The sequence below is a fragment of the Mesoplodon mirus genome (genome assembly GCF_964341445.2).
Source record: "Mesoplodon mirus genome assembly, chromosome: 1".
Lineage (NCBI taxonomy): Eukaryota > Metazoa > Chordata > Mammalia > Artiodactyla > Ziphiidae > Mesoplodon > Mesoplodon mirus.
Window position 1 is genome coordinate 128,432,211 of NC_138976.1, and position 13,545 is coordinate 128,445,755.

The window sequence follows — 13,545 nt, forward strand, 5'->3', positions numbered from 1 at the left end:
TAAAAAATACACATTATTTCAAAGACTTCTTGGCTGTGAAATAAGTTAAGGGTATTTCAAATGGCTTGTCTGCAAAGAAAGGTGAGATGTAGGGAATCACAGAAAGTCGAGGGGAAAATAGGTCAATATATACATTCCTGTATGGTGAACTAAGCCTTAGGCCAGCAACAATGGAGAGGACCTGACCCTTAGACACGTACAAGTAAGCTGGAATCTTCAAAAGTTCAAATCTTTATAAGTAAAAAGATTTATTAAAATCAATAACCAAGTGTTTTAATTGACATCAGAAGATGAAAACAATAAACCCTGAGAACATAGAAAAATGATAAATAAAGATATGCGCAGAACTTAATACAACAGAAAACGTATAAAATTCAGGTGATTTAGTAAGTCCAAAGAATCTTCTTTGAAAAGATTTAAAAGACAGACTTTGATTAAGGAAAACCAAAACATAAGTAAAGAATACACAGAAAGAGTCAGGACAATGTTAGAGCAGAGAATATATGAAATGCCAGTAAATTGGAACATTTCTGTAAAGTGGACCATTTCCTAGCTCCTAAAGTTTAACAACACTGACACAAGAGGAAATCATTTAAGGTCATCATGTCTGCCCTTGGCATTATCGGAACGCCCTGGCCTCAGAATGCAGCCTCTGTAGTCCATGGTAAGCTGCGGAGAGGGGGCGGGGCTGAGGGAGGTTGGAACACTGCCCTCACTGAGGGAGTGGGTGTGGCCATCTCTGCTGTGACTGAACAAAGGGCAGGGGAGCAGGGGGCCCAGGGCAGGGCCCTCAGAGCACGGCAGGCCCAGTGGAGTGTCACAAGTTTTTAGGCCCAGGCCAAAGTGCGCCTTCTTTGTCTGCACAGCTGCCCAAACTCTCACCTTTCCACTCAGGCCGCCCTCTTCCTTAAAGTGTTTGTGGAACGTGTCCGTGCAGTATACCGCACTGCACAGCTAAGCATAGGTCTGGGCATCGTAGCTTCCTGCCAGGTGACCGAAGTTCGCAGGCAGATGGGTCCCTGGGACACACGTGGAGAGGCTCCTGCCCGGGCCACAGGCCGCCCACTGCCCCTGCCCCAGATCGGGGGCCGCAAAGCAGCCCTGTCTGAGTCCCCTGCCACTAGAGGGAGTATTGGACCAACACTTGTAGAAAACGGGGTCCTTGTGGGCAACTCATTGGAGGGACACAAATAAATCTTTGCCGACTTTCTGCTGAAACTTACGAGCGTTCACACCTAAGCCTCTTACAAGGTCAGCTGTTTCGCTAAACATGAGCTCATGATCTAAATTTACACAATATTGAAGAAAGCAGCTACAAGGGGAGACAATCAGCCAAAACCATCAATACCAGAATTAGATTCCCAAGGCCATCCATCAGATGTAGGAATAATCGGGTGCAAGGCAGAAAATATACATAAAACTGGAACTGAAACAAGGCACAAGGATGTTTTCAAAGACTGGTAGGATCTCTAAAACATTTTTCAAGGACATGTCATTGATAAAGCTAAATACTCCAAGGTTGTGTAATACAACAGATTAATCATTGAGAAGAGTGAAATTATGCTGTTTTGAAAACTATGGCAAGTCAGATTTTCTGCCTAATTATATAAGAAGATTTCTCTAAAAAATACACATTATTTCAAAGACTTATTGGCTGTGAAATAAGTTAAGGGTTTTTCAAATGGCTTGTGTGCAAAGAAAGGTGAGATGTAGGGAATCAGACAAAGTCGAGGGGAAAATAGGTCAATATATACATTGCTGTATGGTGAACTAAGCCTTAGGCCAGCAACAATGGAGAGGACCTGACCCTTAGACACGTACAAGTAAGCTGGAATCGTCAAAAGTTCAAATCTTTATAAGTAAAAAATTTATTAAAATGAATAACAAAGTGTTTTAATTTACATCAGAAGATGAAAACAATAAACCCTGAGAACATAGAAAACTGATAAATAAAGATATGAGCAGAACTTAATACAACAGAAAACGTATAAAATTCAGGTGATTTAGTAAGTCCAAAGAATCTTCTTTGAAAAGATTTAAAAGACAGACTTTGATTAAGGAAAACAAAAACATAAGTAAAGAATATACAGAAAGAGTCAGGACAATGTTAGATCAGAGAATATATGAAATGCCAGTAAATTGGAACATTTCTGTCAAGTGGACCATTTCCTAGCTCCTAAAGTTTACCAACACTGACACAAGAGGAAATCATTTAAGGTCATCATGTCTGCCCTTGGCATTCTTGGAACGCCATGGCCTCAGAATGCAGCCTCTGTAGTCCATGGTAACCTGTGGAGAGGGGGCGGGGCTGAGGGAGGTTGGAACACTGCCCTCACTGAGGGAGTGGGTGTGGCCATCTCTGCTGTGACTGAACAAAGGGCAGAGGAGCAGGGGGCCCAGGGCAGGGCCCTCAGAGCCCGGCAGGCCCAGTGGTGTGTCACAAGTTTTTAGGCCCAAGCCAAAGGGCGCCTTCTTTGTCTGCACAGCTGTCCAAACTCTCACCTTTCCACTCAGGCCGCCCTCTTACTTAAAGTGTGTGTGGAACGTGTCCACGCAGTACACCGCGCTGCACAGATAAACATAGGTCTGGGCATCGTAGCTTCCTGCCAGGTGACCGAAGTTCGCAGGCAGATGGGTCTCTGGGACACACGGGGAGAGGCTCCTGCCCGGGCCACAATCCGCCCACTGCACCTGCCCCAGATCGGGGGCGGCAAAGCAGCCCTGTCTGAGTCCCCTGCCTCTAGAGGGAGTATTGGACCAACACTTGTAGAAAACGGGGTCTTTGCGGGCCACTCATTGGAGGGACACAAATAACTCTTTGCCGACTTTCTTCTGAAACTTACGAGCATTCACACCTAAGCCTCTTACAAGGTCAGCTGTTTAGCTAAACATGAGCTCATGATCTAAATTTACACAATAATGAAGAAAGCAGCTACAATGGGAGACAATCAGCCAAAACCATCAATACCAGAATTAGATTCCCAAGGCCATCCATCAGATGAAGGAATAATCGGGTGCAAGGCAGAAAATATACATAAAACTGGAACTGAAACAAGGCACAAGGATGTTTTCAAAGACTGGTAGGATCTCTAAAACATTTTTCAAGGACATGTCATTGATAAAGCTAAATACTCCAAGGTTGTGTAATACAACAGATTAATCATTGAGAAGAGTGAAATTATGCTGTTTTGAAAACTATGGCAGGTCAGATTTTCTGCCTAATTATATAAGAAGATTTCTCTAAAAAATACACATTATTTCAAAGACTTATTGGCTGTGAAATAAGTTAAGGGTATTTCAAATGGCTTGTCTGCAAAGAAAGGTGAGATGTAGGGAATCACAGAAAGTCGAGGGGAAAATAGGTCAATATATACATTGCTGTATGGTGAACTAAGCCTTAGGCCAGCAACAATGGAGAGGACCTGACCCTTAGACACGAACAAGTAAGCTGGAATCTTCAAAAGTTCAAATCTTTATAAGTAAAAAGATTTATTAAAATGAATAACCAAGTGTTTTAATTGACATCAGAAGATGAAAACAATAAACCCTGAGAACATAGAAAAAAGATAAATAAAGATATGAGCAGAACTTAATACAACAGAAAACGTATAAAATTCAGGTGATTTAGTAAGTCCAAAGAATCTTCTTTGAAAAGATTTAAAAGACACACTTTGATTAAGGAAAACCAAAACATAAGTAAAGAATATACAGAAAGAGTCAGGACAATGTTAGAGCAGAGAATATATGAAATGCCAGTAAATTTGAACATTTCTGTAAAGTGGACCATTTCCTAGCTCCTAAAGTTTACCAACACTGACACAAGAGGAAATCATTTAAGGTCATCATGTCTGCCCTTGGCATTCTCGGAACGCCCTGGCCTCAGAATGCAGCCTCTGTAGTCCATGGTAACCTGCGGAGAGGGGGCGGGGCTGAGGGAGGTTGGAACACTGCCCTCACTGAGGGAGTGGGTGTGGCCATCTCTGCTGTGACTGAACAAAGGGCAGGGGAGCCGGGGGCCCAGGGCAAGGCTCTCAGAGCCCGGCAGGCCAAGTGGACTGTCACAAGCTTTTAGGCCCAGGCCAAAGGGCGCCTTCTTTGTCTGCACAGCTGCCCAAACTCTCACCTTTCCACTCAGGCCGCCCTCTTACTTGAAGTGTGTGTGCAATATGTCCGCGCAGTACACCGTGCTGCACAGCTAAGCATAGGTCTGGGCATTGTATCTTCCTGCCAGGTGACCGAAGTTCGCAGGCAGATGGGTCCCAGGGACACACGCCGAGAGGCTCCTGCCCGGGCCACAGGCCGCCCACTGAACCTGCCCCAGATCGGGGGCCGCAAAGCAGCCCTGTCTGAGTCCCCTGCCTCTAGAGGGAGTATTGGACCAACACTTGTAGAAAACGGGGTCCTTGCGGGCCACTCATTGGAGGTACACAAATAAATCTTTGCCGACTCTCTGCTGAAAATTACGAGCGTTCACACCTAAGCCTCTTACAAGGTCAGCTGTTTAGCTAAACATGAGCTCATGATCTAAATTTACACAATAATGAAGAAAGCAGCTACAAGGGGAGACAATCAGCCAAAACCATCAATACCAGAATTAGATTCCCAAGGCCATCCATCAGATGAAGGAATAATCGGGTGCAAGGCAGAAAATATACATAAAACTGGAACTGAAACAAGGCACAAGGATGTTTTCAAAGACTGGTAGGATCTCTAAAACATTTTTCAAGGACATGTCATTGATAAAGCTAAATACTCCAAGGTTGTGTAATACAACAGATTAATCATTGAGAAGAGTGAAATTATGCTGTTTTGAAAAATATGGCAGGTCAGATTTTCTGCCTAATTATATAAGAAGATTTCTCTAAAAAATACACATTATTTCAAAGACTTATTGGCTGTGAAATAAGTTAAGGGTATTTCAAATGGCTTGTCTGCAAAGAAAGGTGAGATGTAGGGAATCACAGAAAGTCGAGGGGAAAATAGGTCAATATATACATTGCTGTATGGTGAACTAAGCCATAGGCCAGCAACAATGGAGAAGACCTGACCCTTAGACACGTACAAGTAAGATGGAATCTTCAAAAGTTCAAATCTTTATAAGTAAAAAGATTTATTAAAATGAATAACCAAGTGTTTTAATTGACATCAGAAGATGAAAACAATAAACCCTGAGAACATAGAGAAAAGATAAATAAAGATATGAGCAGAACTTAATACAACAGAAAACGTATAAAATTCAGGTGATTTAGTAAGACCAAAGAATCTTCTTTGAAAATATTTAAAAGACACACTTTGATTAAGGAAAACCAAAACATAAGTAAAGAATATACAGAAAGAGTCAGGACAATGTTAGAGCAGACAATATATGAAATGCCAGTAAATTTGAACATTTCTGTCAAGTGGACCATTTCCTAGCTCCTAAAGTTTACCAACACTGACACAAGAGGAAATCATTTAAGGTCATCATGTCTGCCCTTGGCATTCTCAGAACGCCCTGGCCTCAGAATGCAGCCTCTGTAGTCCATGGTAACCTGCGGAGAGGGGGCGGGGCTGAGGTAGGTTGGAACACTGCCCTCACTGAGGGAGTGGGTGTGGCCATCTCTGCTGTGACTGAACAAAGGGCAGGGGAGCAGGGGGCCCAGGGCAGGGCCCTCAGAGCCCGGCAGGCCCAGTGGAGTGTCACAAGCTTTTAGGCCCAGGCCACAGTGCGCCTTCTTTGTCTGCACAGCTGCCCAAACTCTCACCTTTCCACTCAGGCCGCCCTCTTACTTGAAGTGTGTGTGGAACGTGTCCGTGCAGTATACCGCGCTGCACAGCTAAGCATAGGTCTGGGCATCGTAGCTTCCTGCCAGGTGACCGAAGTTCACAGGCAGATGGGTCCCTGGGACACACGCGGAGAGGCCCCTGCCTGGGCCACAGGCCGCCCACTGCCCCTGCCCCAGATCGGGGGCCGCAAAGCAGCCCTGTCTGAGTCCCCTGCCTCTAGAGGGAGTATTGGACCAACACTTGTAGAAAACGGGGTCCTTGCGGGCCACTCATTGGAGGGACACAAATAAATCTTTGCCGACTTTCTGCTGAAACTTACGAGCGTTCACACCTAAGCCTCTTACAAGGTCAGCTGTTTAGCTAAACATGAGCTCATGATCTAAATTTACTCAATATTGAAGAAAGCAGCTACAAGGGGAGACAATCAGCCAATACCATCAATACCAGAATTAGATTCCCAAGGCCATCCATCAGATGTAGGAATAATCGGGTGCAAGGCAGAAAATATACATAAAACTGGAACTGAAACAAGGCACAAGGATGTTTTCAAAGACTGGTAGGATCTCTAAAACATTTTTCAAGGACATGTCATTGATAAAGCTAAATACTCCAAGGTTGTGTAATACAACAGATTAATCACTGAGAAGAGTGAAATTATGCTGTTTTGAAAACTATGGCAGGTCAGATTTTCTGCCTAATTATATAAGAAGATTTCTCTAAAAAATACACATTATTTCAAAGACTTATTGGCTGTGAAATAAGTTAAGGGTATTTCAAATGGCTTGTCTGCAAAGAAAGGTGAGATGTAGGGAATCACAGAAAGTCGAGGGGAAAATAGGTCAATATATACATTCCTGTATGGTGAACTAAGCCTTAGGCCAGCAACAATGGAGAGGACCTGACCCTTAGACACGTACAAGTAAGCTGGAATCTTCAAAAGTTCAAATCTTTATAAGTAAAAAGATTTATTAAAATCAATAACCAAGTGTTTTAATTGACATCAGAAGATGAAAACAATAAACCCTGAGAACATAGAAAAATGATAAATAAAGATATGCGCAGAACTTAATACAACAGAAAACGTATAAAATTCAGGTGATTTAGTAAGTCCAAAGAATCTTCTTTGAAAAGATTTAAAAGACAGACTTTGATTAAGGAAAACCAAAACATAAGTAAAGAATACACAGAAAGAGTCAGGACAATGTTAGAGCAGAGAATATATGAAATGCCAGTAAATTGGAACATTTCTGTAAAGTGGACCATTTCCTAGCTCCTAAAGTTTAACAACACTGACACAAGAGGAAATCATTTAAGGTCATCATGTCTGCCCTTGGCATTATCGGAACGCCCTGGCCTCAGAATGCAGCCTCTGTAGTCCATGGTAAGCTGCGGAGAGGGGGCGGGGCTGAGGGAGGTTGGAACACTGCCCTCACTGAGGGAGTGGGTGTGGCCATCTCTGCTGTGACTGAACAAAGGGCAGGGGAGCAGGGGGCCCAGGGCAGGGCCCTCAGAGCACGGCAGGCCCAGTGGAGTGTCACAAGTTTTTAGGCCCAGGCCAAAGTGCGCCTTCTTTGTCTGCACAGCTGCCCAAACTCTCACCTTTCCACTCAGGCCGCCCTCTTCCTTAAAGTGTTTGTGGAACGTGTCCGTGCAGTATACCGCACTGCACAGCTAAGCATAGGTCTGGGCATCGTAGCTTCCTGCCAGGTGACCGAAGTTCGCAGGCAGATGGGTCCCTGGGACACACGTGGAGAGGCTCCTGCCCGGGCCACAGGCCGCCCACTGCACCTGCCCCAGATCGGGGGCCGCAAAGCAGCCCTGTCTGAGTCCCCTGCCACTAGAGGGAGTATTTGACCAACACTTGTAGAAAACGGGGTCCTTGTGGGCCACTCATTGGAGGGACACAAATAAATCTTTGCCGACTTTCTGCTGAAACTTACGAGCGTTCACACCTAAGCCTCTTACAAGGTCAGCTGTTTCGCTAAACATGAGCTCATGATCTAAATTTACACAATATTGAAGAAAGCAGCTACAAGGGGAGACAATCAGCCAAAACCATCAATACCAGAATTAGATTCCCAAGGCCATCCATCAGATGTAGGAATAATCGGGTGCAAGGCAGAAAATATACATAAAACTGGAACTGAAACAAGGCACAAGGATGTTTTCAAAGACTGGTAGGATCTCTAAAACATTTTTCAAGGACATGTCATTGATAAAGCTAAATACTCCAAGGTTGTGTAATACAACAGATTAATCATTGAGAAGAGTGAATTTATGCTGTTTTGAAAACTATGGCAAGTCAGATTTTCTGCCTAATTATATAAGAAGATTTCTCTAAAAAATACACATTATTTCAAAGACTTATTGGCTGTGAAATAAGTTAAGGGTTTTTCAAATGGCTTGTCTGCAAAGAAAGGTGAGATGTAGGGAATCAGACAAAGTCGAGGGGAAAATAGGTCAATATATACATTGCTGTATGGTGAACTAAGCCTTAGGCCAGCAACAATGGAGAGGACCTGACCCTTAGACACGTACAAGTAAGCTGGAATCGTCAAAAGTTCAAATCTTTATAAGTAAAAAATTTATTAAAATGAATAACAAAGTGTTTTAATTTACATCAGAAGATGAAAACAATAAACCCTGAGAACATAGAAAACTGATAAATAAAGATATGAGCAGAACTTAATACAACAGAAAACGTATAAAATTCAGGTGATTTAGTAAGTCCAAAGAATCTTCTTTGAAAAGATTTAAAAGACAGACTTTGATTAAGGAAAACAAAAACATAAGTAAAGAATATACAGAAAGAGTCAGGACAATGTTAGATCAGAGAATATATGAAATGCCAGTAAATTGGAACATTTCTGTCAAGTGGACCATTTCCTAGCTCCTAAAGTTTACCAACACTGACACAAGAGGAAATCATTTAAGGTCATCATGTCTGCCCTTGGCATTCTTGGAACGCCATGGCCTCAGAATGCAGCCTCTGTATTCCATGGTAACCTGCGGAGAGGGGGCGGGGCTGAGGGAGGTTGGAACACTGCCCTCACTGAGGGAGTGGGTGTGGCCATCTCTGCTGTGACTGAACAAAGGGCAGAGGAGCAGGGGGCCCAGGGCAGGGCCCTCAGAGCCCGGCAGGCCCAGTGGTGTGTCACAAGTTTTTAGGCCCAAGCCAAAGGGCGCCTTCTTTGTCTGCACAGCTGTCCAAACTCTCACCTTTCCACTCAGGCCGCCCTCTTACTTAAAGTGTGTGTGGAACGTGTCCACGCAGTACACCGCGCTGCACAGATAAACATAGGTCTGGGCATCGTAGCTTCCTGCCAGGTGACCGAAGTTCGCAGGCAGATGGGTCTCTGGGACACACGGGGAGAGGCTCCTGCCCGGGCCACAATCCGCCCACTGCACCTGCCCCAGATCGGGGGCCGCAAAGCAGCCCTGTCTGAGTCCCCTGCCTCTAGAGGGATTATTGGACCAACACTTGTAGAAAACGGGGTCTTTGCGGGCCACTCATTGGAGGGACACAAATAACTCTTTGCCGACTTTCTTCTGAAACTTACGAGCATTCACACCTAAGCCTCTTACAAGGTCAGCTGTTTAGCTAAACATGAGCTCATGATCTAAATTTACACAATAATGAAGAAAGCAGCTACAAGGGGAGACAATCAGCCAAAACCATCAATACCAGAATTAGATTCCCAAGGCCATCCATCAGATGAAGGAATAATCGGGTGCAAGGCAGAAAATATACATAAAACTGGAACTGAAACAAGGCACAAGGATGTTTTCAAAGACTGGTAGGATCTCTAAAACATTTTTCAAGGACATGTCATTGATAAAGCTAAATACTCCAAGGTTGTGTAATACAACAGATTAATCATTGAGAAGAGTGAAATTATGCTGTTTTGAAAACTATGGCAGGTCAGATTTTCTGCCTAATTATATAAGAAGATTTCTCTAAAAAATACACATTATTTCAAAGACTTATTGGCTGTGAAATAAGTTAAGGGTATTTCAAATGGCTTGTCTGCAAAGAAAGGTGAGATGTAGGGAATCACAGAAAGTCGAGGGGAAAATAGGTCAATATATACATTGCTGTATGGTGAACTAAGCCTTAGGCCAGCAACAATGGAGAGGACCTGACCCTTAGACACGAACAAGTAAGCTGGAATCTTCAAAAGTTCAAATCTTTATAAGTAAAAAGATTTATTAAAATGAATAACCAAGTGTTTTAATTGACATCAGAAGATGAAAACAATAAACCCTGAGAACATAGAAAAAAGATAAATAAAGATATGAGCAGAACTTAATACAACAGAAAACGTATAAAATTCAGGTGATTTAGTAAGTCCAAAGAATCTTCTTTGAAAAGATTTAAAAGACACACTTTGATTAAGGAAAACCAAAACATAAGTAAAGAATATACAGAAAGAGTCAGGACAATGTTAGAGCAGAGAATATATGAAATGCCAGTAAATTTGAACATTTCTGTAAAGTGGACCATTTCCTAGCTCCTAAAGTTTACCAACACTGACACAAGAGGAAATCATTTAAGGTCATCATGTCTGCCCTTGGCATTCTCGGAACGCCCTGGCCTCAGAATGCAGCCTCTGTAGTCCATGGTAACCTGCGGAGAGGGGGCGGGGCTGAGGGAGGTTGGAACACTGCCCTCACTGAGGGAGTGGGTGTGGCCATCTCTGAAGTGACTGAACAAAGGGCAGGGGAGCAGGGGGCCCAGGGCAGGGCCCTCAGAGCCCGGCAGGCCCAGTGGAGTGTCACAAGTTTTTAGGCCCAGGCCAAAGGGCGCATTCTTTGTCTGCACAGCTGCCCAAACTCTCACCTTTCCACTCAGGCCGACCTCTTAATTGAAGTGTGTGTGGAACGTGTCCGCGCAGTACACCGCGCTGCACAGCTAAGCATAGTTCTGGGCATCGTAGCTTCCTGACAGGTGACCGAAGTTCGCAGGCAGATGGGTCCCTGGGACACACGCGGAGGGGCTCCTGCCCGGGTCACAGTCCGCCCACGGCCCCTGCCCCAGATCGGGGGCCGCAAAACAGCCCTGTCTGAGTCCCCTGCCTCTAGAGGGAGTATTGGACCAACACTTGTAGAAAACGGGGTCCTTGCGGGCCACTCATTGGAGGGACACAAATAAATCTTTGCCGACTTTCTGCTGAAACTTACGAGCGTTCACACCTAAGCCTCTTACAAGGTCAGCTGTTTAGATAAACATGAGCTCATGGTCTAAATTTACACAATAATGAAGAAAGCAGCTACAAGGGGAGACAATCAGCCAAAACCATCAATACCAGAATTAGATTCCCAAGGCCATCCATCAGATGAAGTAGTAATCAGGTGCAAGGCAGAAAATATACATAAAACTGGAACTGAAACAAGGCACAAGGATGTTTTCAAAGACTGGTAGGATCTCTAAAACATTTTTCAAGGACATGTCATTGATAAAGCTAAATAATCCAAGGTTGTGTAATACAACAGATTAATCATTGAGAAGAGTGAAATTATGCTGTTTTGAAAACTATGGCAGGTCAGATTTTCTGCCTAATTATATAAGAAGATTTCTCTAAAAAATACACATTATTTCAAAGACTTATTGGCTGTGAAATAAGTTAAGGGTATTTTAAATGGCTTGTCTGCAAAGAAAGGTGAGATGTAGGGAATCACAGAAAGTCGAGGGGAAAATAGGTCAATATATACATTGCTGTATGGTGAACTAAGCCTTAGGCCAGCAACAATGGAGAAGACCTGACCCTTAGACACGTACAAGTAAGCTGGAATCTTCAAAACTTCAAATCTTTATAAGTAAAAAGATTTATTAAAATGAATAACCAAGTGTTTTATTTGACATCAGAAGATGAAAACAATAAACCCTGAGAACATAGAAAAAAGATAAATAAAGATATGAGCAGAACTTAATACAACAGAAAACGTATAAAATTCAGGTGATTTAGTAAGTCCAAAGAATCTTCTTTGAAAAGATTTAAAAGACACACTTTGATTAAGGAAAACCAAAACATAAGTAAAGAATATACAGAAAGGGTCAGGACAATGTTAGAGCAGAGAATATATGAAATGCCAGTAAATTTGAACATTTCTGTGAAGTGGACCATTTCCTAGCTCCTAAAGTTTACCAACACTGACACAAGAGGAAATCATTTAAGGTCATCATGTCTGCCCTTGGCATTCTCGGAACGCCCTGGCCTCAGAATGCAGCCTCTGTAGTCCATGGTAACCTGCGGAGAGGGGGCGGGGCTGAGGGAGGTTGGAACACTGCCCTCACTGAGGGAGTGGGTGTGGCCATCTCTGAAGTGACTGAACAAAGGGCAGGGGAGCAGGGGGCCCAGGGCAGGGCCCTCAGAGCCCGGCAGGCCCAGTGGAGTGTCACAAGTTTTTAGGCCCAGGCCAAAGGGCGCCTTCTTTGTCTGCTCAGCTGCCCAAACTCTCACCTTTCCACTCAGGCCGCCCTCTTACTTGAAGTGTGTGTGCAATATGTCCGCGCAGTACACCGTGCTGCACAGCTAAGCATAGGTCTGGGCATCGTATCTTCCTGCCAGGTGACCGAAGTTCGCAGGCAGATGGGTCCCAGGGACACACGCGGAGAGGCTCCTGCCCGGGCCACAGGCCGCCCACTGCCCCTGCCCCAGATCGGGGGCCGCAAAGCAGCCCTGTCTGAGTCCCCTGCCTCTAGAGGGAGTATTGGACCAACACTTGTAGAAAACGGGGTCCTTGCGGGCCACTCATTGGAGGGACACAAATAAATCTTTGCCGACTCTCTGCTGAAAATTACGAGCGTTCACACCTAAGCCTCTTACAAGGTCAGCTGTTTAGCTAAACATGAGCTCATGATCTAAATTTACACAATAATGAAGAAAGCAGCTACAAGGGGAGACAATCAGCCAAAACCATCAATACCAGAATTAGATTCCCAAGGCCATCCATCAGATGAAGGAATAATCGGGTGCAAGGCAGAAAATATACATAAAACTGGAACTGAAACAAGGCACAAGGATGTTTTCAAAGACTGGTAGGATCTCTAAAACATTTTTCAAGGACATGTCATTGATAAAGCTAAATACTCCAAGGTTGTGTAATACAACAGATTAATCATTGAGAAGAGTGAAATTATGCTGTTTTGAAAAATATGGCAGGTCAGATTTTCTGCCTAATTATATAAGAAGATTTCTCTAAAAAATACACATTATTTCAAAGACTTATTGGCTGTGAAATAAGTTAAGGGTATTTCAAATGGCTTGTCTGCAAAGAAAGGTGAGATGTAGGGAATCACAGAAAGTCGAGGGGAAAATAGGTCAATATATACATTGCTGTATGGTGAACTAAGCCGTAGGCCAGCAACAATGGAGAAGACCTGACCCTTAGACACGTACAAGTAAGCTGGAATCTTCAAAAGTTCACATCTTTATAAGTAAAAAGATTTATTAAAATGAATAACCAAGTGTTTTAATTGACATCAGAAGATGAAAACAATAAACCCTGAGAACATAGAGAAAAGATAAATAAAGATATGAGCAGAACTTAATACAACAGAAAACGTATAAAATTCAGGTGATTTAGTAAGTCCAAAGAATTTTCTTTGAAAAGATTTAAAAGACACACTTTGATTAAGGAAAACCAAAACATAAGTAAAGAATATACAGAAAGAGTCAGGACAATGTTAGAGCAGAGAATATATGAAATGCCAGTAAATTTGAACATTTCTGTAAAGTGGACCATTTCCTAGCTCCTAAAGTTTACCAACACTGACAC